Source organism: Phalacrocorax aristotelis, chromosome 1 (assembly GCF_949628215.1).
Source record: "Phalacrocorax aristotelis chromosome 1, bGulAri2.1, whole genome shotgun sequence".
Lineage (NCBI taxonomy): Eukaryota > Metazoa > Chordata > Aves > Suliformes > Phalacrocoracidae > Phalacrocorax > Phalacrocorax aristotelis.
The window spans coordinates 11099027-11123721 of NC_134276.1; the positions used below are offsets into that span (position 1 = coordinate 11099027).

The 24695-nt window shown below is 42.8% G+C and overlaps 1 long non-coding RNA gene across 1 annotated transcript; it reads right to left on the bottom strand.

Annotated features, from left to right (window-relative positions):
• Positions 1-706: 706 nt before the first annotated feature.
• On the bottom strand, positions 707-5349 carry LOC142052054 (uncharacterized). The gene is made up of 2 exons (XR_012658692.1): positions 5065-5349; positions 707-3864 (listed from the first exon to the last, which is right to left on the bottom strand). It is a non-coding gene; the product is annotated as an uncharacterized LOC142052054 (long non-coding RNA).
• Between the last annotated feature and the right edge of the window lie 19346 nt (positions 5350-24695).

The following is a 24695-nucleotide window of genomic DNA, read 5'->3' on the forward strand; positions in this document are numbered from 1 at the left end:
CCGGAGCCATTCCTGTTTATTAACAATACTCCTGACACAGCTGGAGACCTTCCTCCTGAAGTGCTTAGAAGCATTGCAGAAATGTGCATGCTCGTTGGGAAATTTTGGCTGGGGAGGGTCCCCCACCCATTGGGAGGACCCAGTGGTCCCTCATGAGAGGCAGAGGGGTCCTGTACGCCAAGGCCGTGCTGGCCATAGCGAGGGCTTGGCATTGCCAACTGGTGGCTTTGGGCCATGAGCCCTTCCTTCCGGATAGCTCTGGCTGAAAGCTGTCAGGAAGACGAAGGTGTCTTCTTGACATTTTTTCTTTTCTTTTCTTTTTTTTTCCCTCTCTCTCAAGTCCATAGTGCCATTCTCTTTAAAAACTGTTAATAATTTTATCCAAACAAAGTGAGTTGTGGGGCGTTTTGGTTTTTTATTTTTTGTTTCATTTTTGGGATATAAACTGTCCAGGAGTAGTTGTCCTGTGTGGCAGTAGGGAAATGATGAAGGTTTTCTAAAGACATGCTATGACTATGTTTTGCTGTGACCATGTGGTGGAAAGGTTCATGACCCGATGACTTGGGCTATCACTTTCTGTCATTCCTTGCTGACCTTCCCCTGTGTTTATATGGTTTTATGAACAGCTGGGCAAAAAGCAAGGAAAGGGAAAAAAAAAAAAAAGGCCAGGACTGGAAGAACTCTTCAGATCAGGCAGAAATGAATGTGCTTAGAAACCAGATGTGTTTTTATTTAAAACAAAACAACCACAGTTTAACTAGAGATTTTCTTTTTTGTAACAAGTGAAACAGGCTAGGTATCGGTGACTTGTAAGACTGGTAAGGAATCATACCTCGTGACCACTGTTTTCAATTTTTATGATACTGTTGTAATAGTATTATGATAGGAAATATCCTCCATGCCTTTCCTCTCCAAATGAGCCCCATTCTCCAAGTAAGCTGTATATAAAAGGAGGTCTGTGGCTTATGTGCACTGGAGCACTGGATCAAGGTTGCTACCACAGGATGGCAGTTCTGGCCCACATGAGACTGATGGAGCAGAAAAAATATTTGAGATTCTCTTCCTGAAAGAAAGATGACAATTTTATTCTCGTTGGCCTCGTCATCAGAGACTTTGTGGTATGTCAGCTGGAACAGAGGATGGTCCACCACTGAGCACTCGATGTTTGATTGCTCTTGTACCAAAATGAAGGCAGATGGGTTTGGAGAATTTTGTACAATGACTGCTTGCTGTTTCTTCGGTCTCTGAATTTACTGTTCACCAGAGTTAAATTCATACAAATGAATAAATTGCAGATGGAGACGTAATAAGGGAAATGCATCATTAGAATATGTGCAACTCACTTAAAGAAGGAATAAAGCCATTAAAAGAAAAACATACCAAATGTGGAAGAGCTTTTTGTGGAAAAGAACCTTAGGTATTTCACTATTTGAGTGATAAGGACGGGAAGATTTGTGGCTGGCTGTGCAGCCATTTAGTAGTAGGCTGGGATATCGATCTAGTATTGTATCACGTTTTCTTAAGATATAGGATAATAATGGTACATTATCTTTCACTTTGGGAAATAATGACTTAAAAGGTATGTGAGCAAAGAGGCTGTAGAAATAAAATGAAATGGAAGTTAGATGAAATTGTCTGGAAGAGATCCTGGAATTTAAAAAGGGCTATTGTAAAGCAGGTGTTGGCACTTTTTCAGTGAGGGTGTGCCACCCTGTAACCTTTTCTTCCTAAATTAGGGGTTGCGTGTGCCAGTAGAGATTGAGTGGAATCTGAGAGCTGCTGCCTTTTGCAGAGTCGCTGGGATGCTACAAGGACCAGATTTGGGCAAACGCTGGGTTGTTTGGGGTCTGTCTGGGGGGGGCTTGTGCTGCACACTGCTGGCTTCAGTTGCGCAAAACTCTGTGGTCCACAAAACAGATTAACTAGGGAATAACTTATTGTCTCTCCATGGATTAGTCTTCATGAAGTGGATGTGCCATGTGTCATGTCTTTTGCTGTTACTAACATGATCTAAATTTTATGCCTGTCCTATTTCAGATAAGATGTTACCAAGGAAGACTGTGAAAAGGTTGTGCATTGACTCCAGGGAACTTTGAGCCCTCTTAGACTAACATCACTCATCCATGATGATGGCATTTATCTGAATGTATTTCTGGTGTGGTAAACAAGTTATGGGACGTCTGTTATTAACACCTTGTAATCCCAAAGACAGCTGAACACAACCTTTTATAGTCTATCATAAAATAGTCATCTTTTCACAAAAAAATGTGAAAATTATTGTTTTGCATGTAGGCTTCCTTATTAAAAACCAAGTTTCTGGTTTGGTAAATGTCATCATTATTTTAATCAGATTAACCTTCCCTTACTGTTTTGGCAGTCTGCTCTTAAGTAAAGGCCACCATTATTAAGCATTCTTTCTTAATACTTTCTTAATCTTCATGGCCCAGAGCACAGTTGGGGAGGAACAAGAGAAAGGAGTTAAAAGTAGACACTTTCTCCTGACTATTACACTTTTCTTTTCAAAAACTTTTAATGAGAAGCCTTCAATTTTCAATAGCAAACTGGGTCTTTCATTTTCCTACATTCGGTTCTCCTGGCCAAAGTGTGCCATTAAAGAATAATGAATGTTCATGGCATTCTGTGTATTTTTAAATGCAAAGAAATGGTTGGAGTCAGGAATAGCATGATTGTAATTCTTTGTCTCTCTTTGTAGGTGCACATGCATTCGAAAGTACAAAGTCTGAACTATACCTACAGATTTCTTGTTTCAGCTGGCAGTCCCTTTGAAGGGGCACTTGTCATTTCTCTTTTACTTTGTTTGCCTCTGCCGGCAGGCAGCATGTATTAAAAATAATAAATACTTCCACTAATGCCTGATGGGACAGCTTAGTAGTTTAGGCATCAGATTTAGAAATATCTGGCATTTTCAAAACTTAGAGCTCCAACACCTCTCAGGGTCTGGCTCCTTCTCAATACTGGCGTTATTGTTTTGTTAGGTTGGGATTTCTCCTGTGGGACACAAGTCCTAATCAGTCCAGGACCTTTCAACACTGGGTTTCAAAGCATTTGTAAGGCTTGTGGAAATGTTGGCCAGGCTTTCTTCACTGGAACGAACACACCATTTCTGTGCTTCACGGCTTAGGAGATGGTAAGGAAGATGCCTACGCAGGAGTTCTAGGCTTCCTGCCATCTAATTTTACAGCAGCTCAAAAAGCAAACATTCAGTAGAAACAAATGAGTTGAACTCAGCCAGCCAGGGAATTGGCTACCAGGAAAAAAAAACGGGGGGGGGGGAAGCTCCTCCCTTACACTCTTGCCTTTTGAGGGAGTTGCCAAGGAAAAAGCTGGAATTTACAGACGTTTTTGGCAGGAGGACAGGAGGAAAGACAAGGACTGTCAGGAGAGCTCGATCCCTTGTGAAGCAAGACCTGGAGAGGTGAGAGGCTCTTCCTGGCCGTAGGTCAGACCCTGAGGGCTCTGGGAAGTGAGAACAAGAGGGAGGTGCTGGAGCACAGGAGTTCTGCAGCCTCTAATGGGCAGCCCAGGGCTGCTTCAGCCCCACGGCTGGTCTGGTGGTGACAAGTACATAACTTCATTTGCAGGTAACTGGCTGTTCTCCCACTATATTTTTAATTTTGTGCATCGCATCTGTTCTGGATCCTCTCTGTGCTTGGTGCCGGTCTTCACTACAGGAGACACAGGAGAGGCAAGGGAGATGCTGCATATCGGTAAAGGTTATGTCCATGGAGGGTTTGGGGACAAGGAGGAATGTTAATAGTCAGCTCCTGTAGATTAACTGCTGTAGTTCATGCTGGGGTACTCAGTGGGAGGTTTGAAATTGGCATTTTCCATCTTACGTGATACCTGCAAGAATAATAATAATAATAATAAAAAAAAACCAAAACACACACACAAAGAAAAAAAGTAAGGGCAGATTTTGGTATTAGTCCTGTGTCAATAAATCACACATCATATTAAGTTTCAAATATTGATGATTATTTTCTTTGACTGTCTCTTGATGTCCGTTTGCAGAAGTTGACACAGAGACAGGAGCGTGGAACCGCCAAGAATTTCTTTTTTTTTAAATCTTCATTTTCCTCCACTGAGAAAGCTAATTGAATCTCTTTCTGAACCACTTAATTCACTGCCTGTCATGCTTTTCTCTCTCAGTGTAAACCTCCTTGGGGCTATCGCCATAGTCCCAGCAGAGGAGGAAATTAGGGTCTCTAACAGAAATAACCTACAGCTTACATAGCATAAACAAATCTTGGAAAGCAAACACTGACAGGTTGGGGAAAAATGTTTTAAAAAAATGAAAGTACTAAAAAAGAAAAGATTAAATGCAAACAGAGTGCCCTGCAGTGTTTAAAACACTTCCTTATAGTCTGTCAAGCTACATGTTTAGGACCTTTGATCAGGATGGAGGTTGTTTATTTCCCGTACAAACCAGCTTGTACATTGATCAATGTATTGTTGATATAGTGAAGGTATTCCCTTTACTGGTCTCTTTGAGAGGCCTCGGACTTGACAATATTTTGAGCACTACCATGGGTATCTGAGTAGTGGAGAAAATGCAAAGAGAAACAAGAGGACGGGGTTGATAATAACTTGATCCCCTACTTAAGGGAAGAATGCTTGGAGGGGTTTCTGTGGAAAGAAGCACTATGGGGTAAAGGTTGTTCACACTTTAGAAGAGACTATTTGGGAACCACTGGCCTAAATAATCGAGCACTTTCCTTACGATTACTGTACTAGGAGGAGACCTGCTGCAGGACTCCTCCTGTGATGGGAATTGTTCCTGACTGTCATACGCTGTGGAAAGGGGAACGTGTTAATACTTTCCTGCATTATCACTTTTTAAAAATATATGAGATACATAAAAATGTGCCTTTTGCCTTAAAACGGCTGCATTTTTTGACCAGAACTTAACGTTTTCTGCAGGGTAGACCTGAATGCAAAGTTACACAAAGAATAACCTTAACTTTGTATGCACAGTAATGGGATCTCAAATAACTATTATCAGAAAGGAAAACTTGCTTAGCTGGAAAATGAATGATTACTTACTCTTTGTCCCTGCTGTTTTACGTCTGAGGCATCAGGCTTAATATGACCTGATGGAGATCTGTAATGAAGCTGTGCATTTGCTGCTGCTGGACCTTGTGGATGCCAGACGTTTTCACCCCAACAGACAGCATCTGTACAAACTAATGGAAGGGGAATCCACCAAATGCTCTTAAAAAGAGAGAAATCTCCTCTGGTTCCTGAAACGTGGGAGCTGCAGACTGCTATGCTGCTGTGTAGAGTTATTACAATACATTTTGCCTGTTTTCACTCCTCCATACTCATCTGTTGCGGGCCACTATCAGGCAGGATATTGGGCTAGGGAAACCTTTGGCCTGACCTCTGTCAGTCATTCTTGTGACTCACAGAGCAAAGGTTAACTGCAAACCACACTTCGGGAGCCTCTGATCTCCACTCATTTTAAGCAGAGCACTAATTCAATAATATTATGGTTATTTGGACTACGACTGGGTGGGATGAATTCAGTTTTTCTTCTCAGCCCACACGTTTCCTTTGTCACATAAAGTTCTTTTCTGTCTTTGTGAAGCACTCTGTAAAATGGGAATAATGCCTCTTTTCTGTGTGTGTGTGTTATTTTGCTTAAGTAAAACAGCATCCCCCTCCACCCCCCCCACCCCCGATGTATTTTAGCACTGCTTTGGGGGTAGTGGGCATTGAGTATCATTAATAATATCCCAGGAACAGGAACAGGAGGTGAAACCCCCTTGTCCATCCTCTTCCCTGAAACGAGCGATGCAGACTAGCAGCCTCCTGTTTGCAGAGAGGGCAAGTTGTTATCTGTTAATATGGCAGCATTTCGCCAAATGATTAGGCTGTCAGTATTATAGCAATTTGAACACGCTGAGCAAGCTTTTATGTACACAGGAACAAGATGCCGGCATTAGATTACTGAAGAGGAATAACACACACTGGAGATTGACAAGTGCTTGGCAAGCCCGCGTTCCTGGGGCTCATCAGACATTCACGGCTCCTATGCGGTGCTGGTGAAGAGCATACTCAAGTGGCTGTATCATAGCCTGGGTGACATCTGGTGACATGCAGTTAGGCCTGTTGTGTTTTTCTGGGATGAATTCATTTTCACAATATTTGAAAGGAATCCATTTATGCAGAGTGGAAATATTCTGGCATATGCAAGTGACTTACAAGACAGTAATATTTTTGGTCCATCTTGTATTTGGTTACAAAAGGGTAATTAGCTGCACTTAGCCACGTGCTATTTTATGGAGCTGTTTTCTGGATTTCTGTGCTTCCCGCTGGCTCTTCCTCTGCTCCCTCCTGATGCAGGTAGCTATGACTGTTGGGATGGGAAGGAGGTAGCACAGGTACACTTGGCAGTTTCCTGTGGTCGTAGCTGGAGCTCCTACACAAATGTGTGTGTTGGCAATAGCTGCCTTTTCGCTCCCTATAGCAGCTGGAGGGTTTATGTTGCACTAAACAGAGGCTTGGACACTAAGTGGTTTTTGATCCTCTGATATACTCTGCTTCGGTAGTGGAGTATATTATTGTTTCTCTACCAAGTTCGTTGGTTGTTCTGCTTTAGTGTTGCATGTAAATGTTGGGAATTGGGTGATTTATGTTTTTTTTCCTTGGCCTCTCAGAAGATGAGTGTGGGCTTGATTCAGCATCACATCTAAGCTGAATTCAGGTTTGGAATAGGATTTGGTCTCCGCTGGGAATTCAACTTCAGCTTGTTCTTCATCTGCCTGTGACAGAGGTGTGCAGAAAATAGGATTTAATTGTATAGAAAAAGTTTTTATGTTAAAAATCAAACTGCAATCAGCACATTTTTCTTTTCAAGCACTGCTATTCCTGACAGACATCAGAGTTTCCGTGGAGAGCAAATGTGGGGAATGTTTGTTTGGGATAAAAATCCAATTTTTCCTGAAAAGATTGTTTTGAAGGAAAAAATTTGACTAGGTCTATTGAAAAGTCCCCTTTCAGAAACCTTCATGCAGTGGAAGCCCTGCAAGCCCTCTGTGGTGCACCAAAGTGCAACGCGAACCTGTACATGGTGGACCAGCATGAGTCTACAAGGTGGTCTTGTGCCAGGGAATTGCCTGGTGCCAGGCACATCAGTTTTAGGCTGGATCAGCAGCAAAGTATGACCCTTATTGTGTGACATCTCTATGTGTAAATAAGAAGAACAAGCTTGAAGACATGTTAGCCTGCTGTCTGGCCCACACCAGCTAGCACTGTCCTGCATCCCATGGGCCATTCATGATAGGTGATGGGGCATCAGTATCAAGGCCAAATCCCTACTGATGACTTTGCACCCTGGGGGTTTCCTGCAGCCGTCTCAGGACGTGAAGGTGCCTCTCTCCCAAGGAACAGTGATGCATCTCTCAGGTTGTTTCAAACTTTTGATCTGAAACCCATGTGCCAGATAGTAGCTATGTCCTAGTGTTTCATATGGGGCCAAAGTATTATGTAGCTGGACTTGGCCAGTCTGTGCCATGTGACCTGGTTGGACAAATGGTCCTTGTCCCTCTTCTATTGATTTGTAATGTGTAACCTGTGAGCCTCTAATTACGTTAATGGAGAAAACCTTATGGAGTAAACAAATGCAAAAGTGTATGGTCCTTGGAGTAGATGAGATGTAAGTTGTACCAGGAGTACAGTAAGGCAAATCCGTTCAACATTTTGTCCTCTTGGTAGGAGCAGCCTGGGGCCACTGATGTGAAACACATGTTTAGCACCTTGGGTAGGGGTAAATCTGCTTTCTGTAGTCATAGTCACACCCAAATGCTAACGACTGTTTTGCTGAGAGGGGTCTTTGTGTGTCCAGCTGTTGAGAACAGGATGAACAAGAGGCAAAAATGCTAAAATATGGTTTCCAAATGTTCTTCTGCAGGTTGTACCTTTGGGTCTTAATGTATGCTATGGCTCGGGCTCCATTAAGGAGTTGTCCGTTGGAGGCAGGCTGGCACAGCTGGGGTGTTCCAGGGCAAACTCTCTTCAGCTTAGCCTAATTCAGCATGCCAGGTGAAGAAATTCTGTGAAGCTCTATTTTTGCTGTTTGTTTCTTTGTCTTTGGGAGAAAGTTCTGACTCACTTTGTAATTACTGCCTGGTTGCAGTCTTCCGGCCTGATGATTCTTGGATGTAAAACCTCTGGGTTTTTTTGTGGGGTGTTTTTTTCTTTTTGGTACAGTTCTGTTAAGATTAAAAAAAAAAAACCAAAACACAAAATCACCAAACCTTTTAAACTTCCAAAGTGCCTATCACGAGGTAAGGATAAAAAAGTTCCTCATTGTTAAAATGGGCATTTTGAGAGTGCCATCAAGGCATTTTGGAGAATAGAGGTATTTTATTTTTAATGAGAAGAACTAAAGAATAAAAAATGGTAGCCTTGGAGAATTGTAGATCAAAGGTTTCTTCATTGTAAAACAAATGAAAGGTCTCAGTCCTAGAAGTGATGAATAAATTGATAAATTTTTAATAGGAAGAAAGGCTATAAATGGTAATTTAATTCTTTGGGGGAGGGAATCATTTAAGCACTGTTTAAAAAGTCCAGATTTTTTTTGTGTGTCAAGATTATAATGATAACTGAGGGGATGACTGGGAAAGCGCATGGTTTGGCCGAGGCTGTTGTGCACAGCACCGCTTGCACGCATGGCAGTGCTCGTGTCCTTCCCGGCACGCGTCCCAGTATGGAGGCGGACACCCGCCTGCCTCTTCCAGGAACCTGGTTGTGCCCTTTCCCCAGAAGCCAGATGTGTGTGGGGACCTCAGCTTATGGGGGAAAAACTGAATGCTTAAAAAAGAGTCCCAATTTACAAACGTGCCTATGCTCTGGGGCCCCATCGTCCCTTGGCTTTGCAGGAGGCAAAGCGCAGGGGTGGTGGGGACTGAGCCAGCCTGTCCCCATATCCCCTGTCTCAAACTGCCCCTCTGCTCAGTGCCAGGGATGCCTGGGGATGTGGGATTGCAAATGGACCTGATGGAAGGAGATTGCCCATGAGTGCGGGGGAACTGGGGGAGTCAGGCCAAGGCAGTATGGGGCAGGAAGAGGGCTGGGCTATGAAGGGCAGAGCTGGGAGAGGAGGACCGTGGCCTTCGCAGGGGACAGGAGCATTAGCAAGTGTAGGCTGGGGAAGGGGCATTTAATGGTATTCACCTAGGGCAGCTCACAGCTACCAGGCTGACAGGCTGATGGGTGCTGCCAAATTTGCATAATAACACCCCTAATAAAGGCCTCGGGGTCCCTGGTGGCCACTCCTCCGTCGCTCACTGCATGCCGCTGTAGTGTTGGGCTTGTCCTCCTCTATGTAGCCATGACCCACTTTTCTCACTGAAAACCCAATTTTATTTGTCAGTTGTGGGGCAGCCTGGCCTGGCAACATGAGGAAACCTTGTCAGCTCCTATAAGCCTATATCCTCGTGTGCTACGGCACGGCCGGTGGCCGGGCCCACGACCCACAGCCCTGCTCCTGACTGGGCTGTGCCCTGGCACACTGCCTGGGCTGCCAGGTTCCCAGTTTGTGTCTTCCAGCGATGCTGTCACACTCATTAACTCATCCCACTTGTTCCCCTTCCTTCTTTTGGCAGAGTTTTTAAAGTTAAAAAAGGAAAAACAGAGGGGAAAAAAGAAAAAACTTTGCCTCTTGCTTGATATTAATTCACTGATCCTAATTTTTATTCATTTTTCCATTCCCCATCAATTTTCTCCCCTTGTTTTCACATCACACGTCTCACGAGCCGTGTGGATGGAGAAGATTCACCAGGTGTGTGGAGGTGGAGATAGCCAGGGTGTGTGGAGATAGCCAGGGTGTGTGGAGGTGGACTGGCTTTGCAGACCTGGGTGGCTGAGCTGTGCCTCACGCCCCTGGGTGGCAGCTATTTTGGAGAGAAAAATGTGCTGCTGCTCGCACTGACTTCTCAGTGTCTTTACAGCAATGCAGGAAGTGAAACTACTTATATTTGCAAGGTACAGAACAAGATGAAGCTGTTTTTCGGGTGTCTGTGTCTATCACAGATGAGTAAGTTTTTAAACTAAAAAAAGAATAAAAAGCCCACTTTGACTTAAAAAAAAAAAAGTTCTCTAAGAAAAGGTAGTGGTTTTGACCACGGTTACGTTCTCAAATCAGTTTAGACTGAAGAGGCTTAGAAGGCATGATGGGGCTTGTTAGTCATGGGCATAATTTTTTGGTCTGCTTTCAGCTTACTGGGAGTCAGAACTGTATGTCTGCATTCAGACCTTTGCTGTGTCACTGGATTCCTGATGATAAACCTAAGCTCTAACAGCTGGTCACAGTGGCAAAACGTTCCAGACTGAGGAGCAGAGCTGGGCGTTCCAACTTTAACCCTGTAGGGACTGCAGATGGGCAGGGATAAATCTGTGAGAAATTTTAAGAGTTTTATTTGTAGCTTATATAGCAGCACTGTCACCCCAGATAAGGAAAGGTGTGTCTATAAGGTCCCATCATTTAATTTCTTAGCCTGTATCAGCTTCAGGTGGCAAACGGATCATTCGATGTTATCACTAAGAGTGTAACTAATGTTGATCCCACTCTGCTGATACTAGTTTTATTTTTCCCCTCTGTGGAGGTTCGGCAAACTGTTTCATTCTGCCACCCCTTTTCAGTACTTGGGAGCTCTGCAGATTTACTTTGTGTGGCCGATCCAAATGGTTGTGGTTAGTCTGAAATCAAACCTAAATCCTGAAGAGGGTTAAATGATAATATTTAGAGATTGCGTTCATACAAAAGGGGTTCACCTTGGGAAATCCATATCTATATCTAGCTCACTGTTCTCTTTAAGAGCTTATGGGTCCGATTCAGCTTTGTGTTTATTTTGCACCATTGCTTTGGGTAGAGCTGCTACTGGTTTTTCACTGATGTGTGAGATCAGAGCAATGCCTTGCGGTGTTTAACTCTTTGCAGTCACAGAGACAAGCTGCTGGAAGCTCTGTGAGCCCATTTCCAGCAAAGTGATATTTGCTGCACCCATTTTTCTCCTGCCTCTTTGGCAGGGTAACAGTGGAGACTTGAACCTCTGGTGAGACGACTGTGAATGCTCGGGAGGAGTTCAGACTTCTCAGTGTAGACTTTTTAACAAGCACACTTGTATGTATCCACATATTTATGGAAATTTTATTCAGTTTTGACCCAATGAAAGGTTTTGCTTTGGCAGATAAATAAACCCTTTACATCTCATCAGCTTGGATGTTGCAACACTGCTAATGCACGCAAACCTGAAAGTTGCATTGAGTCTGGCCACATTTTCCCTCTCTCCCCATAGCTGGATGAGAGAAACGTGCACAGTGGGTGTTGAAAGACTTCATATCATGTCCGTGAGGATGCTAATATCTTGAATATATTTTAACTTGACTCTTCCCCACCCTACTTCACCATTTTTAATTATTTTTAACATCTGTTGCCTGAAAGGTTTCTTTGTCTGGCATTGTAGAAATACCTGGATTCAGAGGATTATGAATTTAATTTGCTGGCCCTCAAATACTTGCGTTCTCTAACACTGCTCTCTAGTGACTTGCACCATTGTGTTTGCTGTGCTCACTCTTATCTTCCAGGTTTGTGTGTGCCTAGATATTGCTTGTTCAGCTGTTGCTGTTCAGCTTAGCTCAGAGCTTTTCAAATTCTGGTTGCCTGTCCATACTCCAGCCCTGTGCTCACAGCATTGGCTGAGCTGCTGCAGTTTTTCCTGTACCTCTTAGACCTGGCAAGAAACTTGTGAATCTACCTGTGCTGAATGGGTGGCAAAACTTCTAATGCCACTTAGTTCCAAGTCTGATCTTCATTAGCAGCTATGACTAATAACTATAGAATTGCACAGTCAATGCTGGACCGAGTATCATTTAGTGATGTGAAAGGCGTTTTCAGACTTGGCTGCAAGTTGAAGAGGCTTCCATAGGTAGCTCTCCTACACTTGTAAAGGCCTGCGTGGTTCGTTTGCATTATTGTAGTATTGTTTTTAAATAACTTTGCATGGGTTTAAAGCTTAGGAAATGGAGGAAATATAAAGGGAAATATAGGAAGTGTGACAGTCGGATGACATATGGAAATAAAGATTGACAGGAAGAGGGGTCATAGCCATCAACGCTATTACAGCAATGTGCAGAGAGAAATCCAGAATCCATGTTGCAAACCTGTTCCTTTGATTGGAAAACGGAGAATTTCTTGGCACAACGCTTCATGTGTTGGAAGTATAAGGTATGCAAAAGAAATGGTGTTTTTCTTTTGGATATACTCTTCTATTGCTAGCAAATATGCAATATGATCACTTAAGAACTTCTGTGCATTTAAAATGATACTTTATTATCAGTTCTATGGCCAAAATTTCAGCTATTTGTATAGCTGAAAATAGCTTATATTTGATATTCAGCCTTAACACAATTGGTAAATTTGAATCTTTGTGCCTAATATTCAGAGAGTCACAGAGTGGCTGAGGTGGGAAGGCATCTCTGGAGGTCATCTAGTCCAGCCCCCTGCTCAGAGCAGGGTCAGCAACAGGAGGTTACTCAGGACTGTGTCCAGCTGAGCTTTGAATATGTCCAAGGATGGGGACTCCGCAAACTTTCTAGGCAACCTATGCCAATGCCTTACCTCCTTCATGGTGGAAAATGTTTTCTTTTTTTTTGTATTTAAAAAGAATTACCCATATTTCAATTTGTGCCCATTGCCTCTTGGCTATAATAATAGTCCTGATACGAATAGTTTGTATTCAACCTTTTGTCAAATTATATTGGTTCAATCGTGCTTGTAATTTCCTGAAAAAAATAAGATTTTTTTTTTTTTTTAATAGGGAAAGTGGCTGAATCAGGCTAGAAATAATTTTGTTTGCAGAAATCATAATGTGAAGTTAGGTCATTAAAAACTAATGCGTGTCACTGAATAAGAACTCTTACTGCTTTTTTTCCCCCCGGTTTTATATGTGAGGGAATTGTCGATTCCCCTCCCCCCCAATTAAGGGTTATATTTATGACCAAAGGATATTTTATCAGATCTTTTGCGATAAGTTGTCTCTTCAGTCAATGTACCATGCCATAAAATTGAGTAGATACAAGATCAGACTTCTGATTGTTTAGCTGTCATAAAAAAACTTCTGTGGGGAAAAAAGAAATGCAGTAACAGCAGTAAGACCTGAAGCCATTTACCCCACTTTCATCATCCTTAATTAACTTAAAATCACCCTGGACAATCCTCGAATAACGTGCAAAAGTGGCATCTGATAGATGGAAATTATTAAGAAACTTTCAGCCGTCCTCTGGGAGTATGCCTCAGTGCTTCTGTGTGCTTAAGGCTGCCAAAAATATCCCTAGTAATTCTCAGACTCTTTTGGCAGATGAAGGCAGAATGACTGGTTTTACAACAATCAAGATCAGATGGTGGCAGATCTATCATACACTTTTCTATATTAAGAAATACATACACTGGGAAATAAGCTGTGATCGTATGCTCCTTCTCTTTCCGTCGGTTTGTCGCCAGTGAGTTAGTGTTAGCATTAGCTTCTTTGAAAGATGGAAGACAGTAAAAGTCCAAATCATTCAGTTTCTCTGTGTGCTTTTTATTTCAAATATTCTTAATGCAGTTTCATTGCTGTCTTGGGGCAAAGAAAAAAGTTCAGTTTCCTCTTTCACCTGCCTAATAATGAGCAACTGTCAGACAAACTTTGATACTTCTGTGGCTTGGAGCATCGGTGGCCACAGAGAAAAATACACTTTTTTTTGCTAAGTCTTTGTTTTTCAGTGAGAGATGAGCTAATACACTGTTGGCAGGAGATACTGCCTTTGTTCTGTTAAGATGTATCATTTTAGCTGTGGATTAGTCTTGGAAAACAAAAGAATTTAATTTTCTATCACAACCAAGTGATCTGTGTGAGAAACTGTGGCTAATACCGTGGAGCATTTCTGCTGCGTTTGCAGGAACAACCTTGGCTCTTTTTGTATTTGCCTGTTTCTTTTGAGGAATTCCTACGCTCTTTTGTTGTTGTCATCATTTTCCTGAGGGTTTTGTTCTTGGAAACTACTCTAGAATTTTTCTTATAGTTAGCTTTATCTTCAGGTGGTTTCCCAGTCCACCAGGAGCAATTGGAAACTTGCTTCTGCATAAACTTGAAGTACACCTTATTTATCCCAGTAAAATTGTATCTCCGTTCATGCTGGAAATGCAAAACCTCCTCTTTTCAAGGTGTGCACTCAATCTTGCCTATGTTCGCCACGAACACAGTGATGTGAGTCATCTCCTATTTAAAGATGTAATTTGACTGCCTGAAATGGACAGTAGTATCTACATACAACCTTAATTCAGGATGACCCTTGTTTTCCTCCCATGTCTTCAGCCAGACTCCATCTCCATTCAGGCATCCTCTAGACCAAGATAAATGAATTGGTTCGGATCTGAAAAAGACTGTGTATGAGGGGTCATCCTAGTCTCAGTTCCTTTACGTAGTTTGTTCCAGTGCTACACTTCCCGGCTTGGCTTTTTCCGTATCAGTCTTGTTTACCAGTCTACATATAAGTGAATAAAAGGTTTCAAAAATTCCTTTTCCTTTTGGCTGGTGCTGTGTAATATAAGCTATAATTACTTTTCTCTGAGATAAAGAACCCAGGTCTGGATTCAGGAAACAGGGATGCTGCGAGAACCCAGACAGTTGATGGTTTATACTAATTATTCGGTAGTCTGTTGATGGGAATGCCTGCCCTGACGTTCCCAGTGTCTGGCCTGCGTCAGGCTGAGAGGGAATCTCCATGCTTTTTTTCTTCTTCTTCTTTTTTTTTTTTTTCTTCTGATCCAGAGGATACCTGCAGGAGGATACCTCCCTGGCTCTCAGCCGAACCCCAGAGCAGTGCCGTTTTCCTCTTGGTTCCCCTACGCAGTTTGCAAGCCTTCGCTCTGCCATCTCCTTAGCAACTCAGAGCACACCAGCAGCACAGAGCCACACAGCCCCCGGGGGCTGCAGCTCTCTATTTATAGGGAGTTGAGCCTGGATGAAAATTTCCAGAGAGCTCCAGTAAGGCCTCTACAGGAGCAAAAAACTTACGGGTCCTGCTAGAGGATGTGGCTTGGTGCCGTATCTCAAAGCCCTACCCTTCGCAGGATGCTCAGCCTTTGTAGTAAAGCACATTCACTCTGATACATAGCAAGGATTTGCTGTTTACATCACTGCTAATTAACCTCTCAAGAATCATCTTCTCTGTAACCCAGGTTAGGAAGTGAAATGCAGGTGCAAAAACAACAGCCTGGGGTAATATCATGTTGTAACAGGCAAGTCTCAAGTATGATGCCATGTCTGTGGGGTTTTTTTATTTCAGGGGTATGGCTTAGTGAAATCTTAGAAAACAGGAGATGAAAATATTTTTTCTGAGCTTTGTGGTTAGGTTTTTTTTAATTATGTTTCTTCAGGCTGAATTCTACATTGAAAACAAGATTTAATCACTGGTTATATTGCTTAGTGTTGCTCTGCAAAGGTTTATTGATTCAGCATTTCCCTTAGTCATGTGGCTGAGAAATAAAGTAACGGGTGTGTGCTGGCGCTGAGTGACTCTGAGTATTAAAGAAATAAATGATAATCCATTAAAATGGGGTGGATGATGACCCTCGGCAGGACACCTGCTTTATGTATACTGAAGTAAAACTACGAGACACCCATGAAGGAATTCAGTATTTATTGGGAGATAATACCTTTTAGGTGAATCTGAGGAGCTTTTTGGAGATCCTAAAGTTACTGTAACTAGTTGTCTGACAACTTTGCACTTTTTTACCTGGACAAAATCATAATTAAAACTTCCATAGGGTGGTGAGTTTTTTCTCCTCTAATCCTTGTATCTGGACCTTGTGTACCAGCGTAGGAGAATTTTGTGTCCTGATCCTAGGGCTTCCCTCACAGATTTCCCTCACACCCTACATTCCCTGCCAGTGGCTGCTAATGGGAAAAGCCTTAGAGGAAACATCACTCTGCTTTTAAAATACTCTTTGATGTCTCAGAGTCATCACTGGAATTGTTCTCCTGGATGCCATGGTGAGAAAATCATGTCTGCCTTAGACTGGAGGAGCAAGGGAAGTCCAAAGCAACATTTAGCCTACTCCAGTTGATAGGAATGTGGGAATTACATGCTTTTGTGTGTGCTCGTGGGGGGAGAGGGAGCCTCTACGTGCAAGGAGAACATGGGGAGATGAAGACATGCACTGTATAGGCAGACTGATTGACAGCCCAGCTGGTGCAGATCAGTAATTGGAAATTCATTGCACATAAATCTTCTAGTACTTATCGTGAGACATGGGAAGGAGACTATCTGAGCTCTGAAGCAGTTAACTCTTTCAGGGCTATCTGGGAAGATGTTCAACTGTCAAAGTAGCAAGGCTGTTCAAGCACTCTTTAAAGCCTTCTTTTTATTTTTGTGTTGTAGAGAGAATGCTGGTGGGGGAAAAGCCACCGTGTGCTCGAAGTGATAGCATTTAGGTGAACAGCCTTAAATATTTAATGTTTATTTCTTTTACAGTGCAGCTTCAGATTGTCTTGGAAAATTCATCTTTGTATTTGGTGGTGAACACATTTTTGCCTTTACAAAATGCATCTTGCACATGTTGCCTGCCAATTTCATGTCTGGTTTACCTGATTTGTGTCTCCACATTGGTGGGCTTATTGTATGTTTGTCCATGTGCCAGAAGACTCTGCAACTGTATTTTAAGAGGTCTGTTCATGTCTAAATATTTATATTCTTTTCCATGAGGCTGAGACTGATTGTATGTACTAGCAACTTTGTCCCTGCACCCCCCTTCTTCTCCCAGTCCAAGTGTGTTTTTGGTGCATTTTGCCCCTCACTTGATTTCAGCACTCCAGTGGTTTCCACTATGCAGTTTTGAATGTATAATTGGTTTCTGGTGACCACATTTTTTCTCATTTATTTTGGTCTGCCTCTGTTCTGTTACACATATTTGTCTCTCCATTAATGTCAATGTGAATTACAGATGAAAAGTTAAGTGTAGATAAATTAGTAACTACGCAAAACGGAAGGTGGCATTTAACTTTCTGAATTATTTGTGTGGGCACAGGACAGCTAATGAATACCTGAGGATCAGAACAAACGAGCAGCACCAGGATGCAGGGCTCTGCTGTCGATGTAGTTCAGTGCGGTGGCTGGGGAGGGTGGGGGACTGTACGGGAGGCAGTGCAACCATACTGGCTTTTAACGCCCACTCTTCTGGCAAGTGCTGTGAGTAGATGGAAGTGCTGGTTGTGGTTTTGGAGCCAAAAATCATGGTTGCCTCTAAGGGAGCAGTTGTCTATGGACAATAAATAGAAGACTGAATAGTCTGCATCTCAGTCCATAATGTACTGAGACTTCTCTCGACCCTTAAAATGGTGTAAAACAGTCCAGAATAGTGTTTCTTGCTGTAAAATTACAGTGCTTGGATGAAAGCCTTCCTTCAAGATGGGCCATGTTCTCTGCTTCACTGCCTGTGGTAACACTTTATTCATTTATGTCGGGAGAAAACCTTTTGTCTTCAGCTGAACAACTTCTGCTTTCCTTGTGGTGCCCTGCAGAAGCATTACAAGAGGTTTCCTTAAAGGGAAGCACTTGGCTATTTTCTAAGCTCACTTTCAAAGTACTCTGAATTAATTATAAATGAGTAAAGCCGTCTGGCTCTTGATTACACAATTGCCTATCCTGGATTCACTGTAATGAAATGTAAGCTGGCCCAATGATAATAAAACGGGAGGTGCTTTTTCTCCCTCTCTATCTTATGATCTGAGCTATTCTCAGATCTACTGTTCTGACTTCTTGCGGGCTGCAATTTTGTCAGCCTTATGTCTCCTCTCTTTCTCCCTGCTACCCTATTTTTATTAGGCTTTTCTTTTGGTTGCACTTATGCCCATATCCTGAAAGTAGTTAACATGCATTGATACAGTGCCTTTTGTGCTGAACTAACCCAACACATTTTACTTATTTAAAGGATTCTAAGTGCTTGTAGTGTCTAAGTGTTTGACAAACACATAAAAATACACAGAAGTCAAGCACTTAGCTGCCCTGAGAGGATGGGTTCCCCTCTGTCTCTGCCAGGAACACCCATAAACCCAATTACTCACATAGCACGTAGTTCAGTAACAATTAAACTGAAGTTTATGCTTTCTATGTGGTGAACCCTGATCTATTGTCTCCATCGTTTGCCACAACATGAACCTCACAGGATATGCTGCGTGTTATCCCATTACTCTGTCTTTTTCTGCCCTCGTTTTTGTGTAGTGCTGGATGCTGTGCACAGTGGTTCTTCTCACTTTTGTCACATTTTCACTGGGTTTTATTGTCTTCAGATGGGATGGGACATGGCTCAGTACAAGTGACATGGACGTCCTTTGCTCTGACATTTTTATTCTGTGTGAAAGAGCAGGAATAATGTTAAGGAGCCATAAAGTCTGGGTTTGGACTGTAATAGCATTGTATGAGCTAAAGATTCCAATGTGAGTTTTGGAGTACAGGCCATCGAGCCCTAGTGTGCTTGAGCCACGGCACACATGGTGGAAATGGTGCTGCTCCTTGCTCTGTCCCTTGGGGCTGTCCTGCAGTGGCTGTCCCAGCCCTGCTCCTGGCCTTTCCACTTGCTGAGGAAGGATGGTTTCAAAATGGCTTAGCACAACAGCAACCGTCTTTCCCAAGACGTAACAACAGCAACGTAAATTTGCTTATCCCCTGCTCATCTCCTCTCTTCCTTGTGTTGGTTTAGGGAGTTGAAGACATGCTAGGGAAATGGATGAAGCTATAAATTTTCATCTCTTCTTAAAACAATAACATGGGATTTTCTAAGGATAATGGATTCTCCTGGGCTTTGGTTTTATATCGTTACTGGAGATGGTATGGAAGTCCTCCAGGTTGTTGGCTGAGTGTCACCTTGAGAAGTAGACTGTACCTGCTGAGTTACCATCCTCCCTGCTTGTGGAATTTGAAGCCCACGTTGATGAATGCTGTTTAGTCCCAGAATTACCAGAGAGCTGATACCTGTCTGTCGCTATGACAAACTTGGAGTCATCTCCATTGAAATTAATTTGGAAGGGGATACCTGTTTCTTTATTATTTTCTCCTTTTACTGGGAGGCTTTTCATTCCTACCAGTCCACCAAGATTAGACCATCCCAGTTGCTGTTTTCTAAGAAGGTGCTGCATTTTTTTACCTGGTCCCTTTCAGCTACGTTTGCCAGGACCTCTAGCCCTGAAGTTGATTTTGTGGTGCATCCACAGCCTTCAGGGCTCATTCCCACAGCTGGTGCTTGGCTTTGATAAAGACATCAGCGCTGCCAGGTTTAACCTCCAGCAACCATGGCAACCAGCCTTGCAGCCTTTGAAGGAGTAGTCCTAAGCACAAGACTCTTTAAAGACCCATGCAGTTCACTTCAGGAGTCCTCCGCAAAATGGATGGGAATTGTCACTTGATAGCATTTAGGGAATAGGGCAGAACTCAGAGAACATCTGTTTTGAAGATGACAGAAACTGTCAAAACTGTATGGCAATTACACTAATCTATCCTCTCCTAATAGCGGGCCCATCAGTCTGGTCATGCTGGAAACCTGTTAGAAATCTATATGGTCTTTCAGAGTGGTTTCTCTATTTATTTTCTTTTCCTTCCTCTCCAAGGGGTAGCTGAGGCCTGTATAGGCAAATCATAAAATATTAAGTATTTATGTGGGGCTGGGGGAGGAAGCTTTGGTGAGAAAAGCAATACCAAACCAGTGAAAACAAGGCTTCAGAGGAGAGAATTGTCATTTTGTCTATTTAGTCTAGGACTAATATATCTGAGCTACAGCTTGACCTTCAGGGATGCCACTGAAATGGAAAGGTGAGCTCAGTAGTCATCCCCTCCTGGTGTGCCTCAAGACCCCCTACAAGTTGTATCTTACCAGAAGGAGACTCTCAGAAGGGTTGTCCACATGTAACAGGGAGTGCTTGTGACTACTCTGATGCAATGTATATTCTGAAAATATGTTGATGAGGATTTTGACCGCTTGACCACAGTGATGGGGTTGTGGTGGTGGGATGTGCCAACACGCTGTGTGCTGGGTTGAGCTTGCTTGCAAAAGATGCTCAGAAAAGTTGCTGCTAAAATAAAACTGGAGGAGGAGTAAAGTATGCAAGCTTGCAGTGAGCGGGAGACAGAAATCCTAGGCATCTGCAATCTCTTGCCAAATCCATCCATCTCTTTTCCCACATTCTTTCTCCATTTCTGAAGAACGATGCTTAGCAGTAACTTTGTCTTCAAAAGTAATAGAAGTGAGCAGCTGTGACGTGGCAGGGTTTTACATTTAAACTGTTATTAGCATGTGTTGGAGGTATATATTCAAGCAAAGTGACACTTAAAATATATTCCACATTGTATGCCAATATTCTATAGAAAGGCCTGACGTATCAGTAACCAAAATTAGCTGTGGAGCCATATCATCATATAAGCTGGGTTTTTCTCTGTGGAGTCACCAACCACTACACAGCAATTTACTTAGGTACTAGTAATATTTTTAGTCATACTTATTTTCCCTCCCCACTATCTGGACCCATATTGTTGGTTTTGCAGTAGACGGTCGCCGGTGTACCCTGACCAACATGGGGGCTCTTTTGGCTGCCTGTTATGATACAAATCTCTCTCTGCCTTTGAGCCTGCCTCACCCCCAAGCTGCCAAGCTGAAGCAATGGGGGAGACTTTCCTTGCTGCAGAGGAACTGAAGCATGGTAACTCAGTCTGCACTGGGAGAGGAAATTGGAAGTGTTGTATAGAAGACCTGTTTGAGAAGAGCGGTCCTGTGTTAGTGCTCAGTGTGAGCAGGGTCAAGGGGTAGGGGTGGGACATACATCACATAACTAACGCTCAGTAGGGTGGGCTGTGTCAGACTGGCAGCAGCACGGTCCCAGGCTGACCATGCAGCCAGCGGGGCCAGGCAGATGCCCCAGGAGCCATCCTACACTACCTGTGGCTGCCTTGGGAACCACAGCCAAGAACTTAAAGTCAAGTGGTACGAATTTCTTCCAACTTTTTTTTTCTTTCAGTTCATTCTGGAAGGAGCACCTTCCTCCCCAGTAAATTACAAATATTTATAATGCTGCAGTCAAAAGTGTGAAAAGTGTCCTAGCTAGCTTTAACCAAGCTTGCCTGAGTGGTTGTGGCTGCCAGAAGCCACGGTAACAGATACTTTATCATGGTATGGTCTGTGGTCAGTGTCTCCTGGATCCTGATTAGATTTATGTGGTCTGTGCTGATATTTGTAGCTTCACTGGTGTGAACAGCAATACTGTTCAGTCTAGTTTAAAATTGGTTTAGGTTTTGTTATCAGTGCTGCAGTCAGATTTTGGATTTAGCATCAACACCTTGCTAGTACAGAGCAAGAGCGTCTCTGGTGGAAATGGTGAGAAATAGTTATTGCTTTTTAAGCTTGTGCTCTGTCTTATTTCTCAGTACCTTTCTCAGGAGCGTCTGTTTTGTACCCACTGACTGAAGAGTTGAAAGATGTGAAAATTAGATCCAGAAAGATTGTTTGGCCAGTTGAAATAAAGTGCCTTTATGGTTCGCAGTGAAAATTAGGCACCCTAAAAATATGTCAGAACCCGAGGAAAGCTTCAGGAACACTCTGTGGGTGCTGGTGGCTGGAGGGATCTCATGTGCACCGTGTACATGCCTGCTGGCCTGTGCACTTCATCGGTGCAAAATTCTGCCAGGATCTGTTTTCATGCTACAAAACTCCCTTCTGCGGATCTCACCTTCAGAGAGTTTGTTGGCAGCATGTGGGTTTAAACGAGATTTCTCAAATCCCAGTTCATGTGGCGTGGGACTGCCTTGGGAGCATGGCCACTTTGGCATAGGGTGCAGAGAGCTCGTTGTGCCTAGCTGGCGGGTATGGACACCTCCCGAAGAGCTCGGGCATGGAAGTGGATGCAGTGGGTGCCACGGCTCTGTTTGGGTTTGCTGGGCCTCCGTGATGGATGCAGCGTGGAGGTAATCACCCGGCCCCACAGACTGGCAGCTGCACATTACTGAAACCCAATTTTCAAATAGGAAATTGGCCTTTTATCCTTGGTACTCACTACATAATGGTGCCGAGCATTAGTCAGCTGAACCTGACCGTGGTTTATTGTGCTATTGTAAATCATAATTGGCTGACTAACCTTCTCTGATGTTAAGTGCTGTAAAAGGTTGTTTTTCCTTTATTTTACTTTAGTGTTTGTTTCTGCCTTTATGTGTTCTTTCTGTTTATTCTGCTACTAAAATGTAATTAGAAATTAAAAAGAACAAAGCAAAGCCTCCAAGCCTACTGACGTAGATTAACATGAATCATCATCTCTTGAAAGTGTGTGTAATCTAAAGCTCTGCAACCTGATATACATCCCCTTCATTTGGTAAATATTTAAAATATCCACAGACATTTTTTCACATTCTTTGAGTAAAGACCACGTTACCCTGTGTTCACCCTTGTTTCTGTTTTTAAGTATCAATATTTTGAATCCAGGGTTTATTTAGTTAAATGCTTTTCTTTTTCTTTTGTAATTTCTAGTATTTATTGTACTATATGAAACCAAATATAAAAGAGAGAAAATCCTACAAATTTATTTGCCTTTTAATAATAAAAAAACTTTATTAGAAAGAAAATGTAAGTGACTTTAAACAGAGCCAAAGGCTATAGTGTTTGAGAGCAGTAGAACTGGAGGGTTTAGGTAATGAACAGAGTTGACAATGTCTGTAATAAAGTGTTACAAATAATAAAGCTGTTACAAAGTGTGTTACACCATATATCTTTACATAGCTATTCTCCCATGTTTCCAATTTCGGTTGTAGGTTCTTGGGGAGCACCCAGATAGATTATAGCCCTCCAAAGAGTGTTGTAAATGCTGATGCTTCCCAATATGGTTTTTGCAGGAGAAAAGAGAAAAAACTTCACAGCTTCTACTCTGGGTTGTTTGGTACTGCCCCATTAGCAGTCATTAGTTCCTGCCCTCAAGCAGTAAATTCTGTCTTCTTTCTCTTTTGGTAGCAGCTCTTTTTCTTTGATATAACTTTCCAGCTTGGACTTTTGTTAGGTACTCCCTGCAGCTTCCGCAGAGTTGGCCTTCAAGTGAATAAAGCTAATTCTGAGAACAATGCAAGCATATGTTCTTCGTCCAAATGATATTAAGTTAAAAGCATGCTGTTCTGTGGATTATGTTTTTAGTGTCATTAGTGTGCCAGCTCTGACGGTGGGTCTGTGTGTTGGGTGATGCTGGTCTCCGAAGCCTGTTTACGTTGGGTAAGGTGTGAAAGGGCTGTCGTGGGAGAGCACCTCCAGGAAGCACAGGCAGCTCACCAGGGTGTCTGTGCACGGGAGACCCTTTGTAGGAACCTCTCAGCCAGGTCAGGGCTGGCAATACATCTCTTTTTCCCGATCTCCAGCAACAGCAGGGGTTGTTCTGCTGGCAGATAGGGACTGGGACCTTCACTGTGGCACTCAAGACTTTTTCTTTTAACCAGACATTAACTGATAACTTGGTCTGATGCTGGTGTACTTGCTTATTTTGAAGAAGCTTTCTATCCGTTTTCCTTCACAAATATGAGGTGTCCTGTGCAATTCCCCACTGGCTTGAAAAGTCCTACCAAACTGGGACTGTAATTCTAATTGTGGAATTATATTTGAGTTATTTTCTAGTAAAATAATGTGAATTTTTATTTGGAATAAAATTAGTCAGTGTGTATCCATGCGGACTTCTTAAGCAGCACAGGAGCTTGAAATACCATGAACTGTGCTTTGATTTGTGCTTAAGAGTAGACTAGAATGATGCTGATATTTTTTTTAAGAACAAATAGCTTGACTCAAAATATGTCAAATTCAGTTGCTTATGTTTGAAACAAGAACAGTCTTCACAGTTAAGGTACTTGAAAAGCCTGGAATCGGTGCCCTGCTATTCTCTAGCACTTCTTGCATCTCCTTGGGGAGGCAGTTTAGGCTTTCAGTGTTCAAATCATCATCTCTAAATTGGGGATAATAAAGATTTTCTTGGTGCCTGGGAGTGTTGAGATGACAGATCAACTGATGGATCATTTATGGGTTCCAAGAACACTTACAATCCCCTCTGCTGCTGTAAACCTCAACCCTTCCCAAAATGCAGCTACCCGCTGGACCTCTTCACCCTGCATGTATTCAGTGGATTATATCCTTATTCAGTGTTTTCCTGGGAAAAAAATTTGATTGCCAGGGTGAGTTTCCCCTGCCTTTAGTCACACGGGACTTAAAATCATGAACAATTCTTGACTGTAGTTGTGGGGAAGAGGGCCATTGCTGGGTGCCTGTTGAGGGTATTTCCCTGTTTTCTGCAAGACTTTCCTGGAGCCTCACAGCTACCCTGGCTGGAGCTTGGCTTTGTCTCATGCTTTCATGGAAGGTGGACATGTTTTCTGTGGCAGATGGAATGTATATGTTCTTTCATTCAGATGGGATCCCAAAGAACTTGCCACGTGCTTTGATCCCTTTGCAAAAAGAAGCATTCTGTACAAGGTTGAGGCCACTTTCAGGGAGACTTTAATCAGTTGACATTGCCACCTAATTTAGAGTAGGGGACTGAAAGGGGAATGCAGTTTTGCAGACTCTGTACCGTCAGGTTGGTATTATCAGCAACCTCTATATCTCATTTCAAATCCAGTAGGTTTGCCAT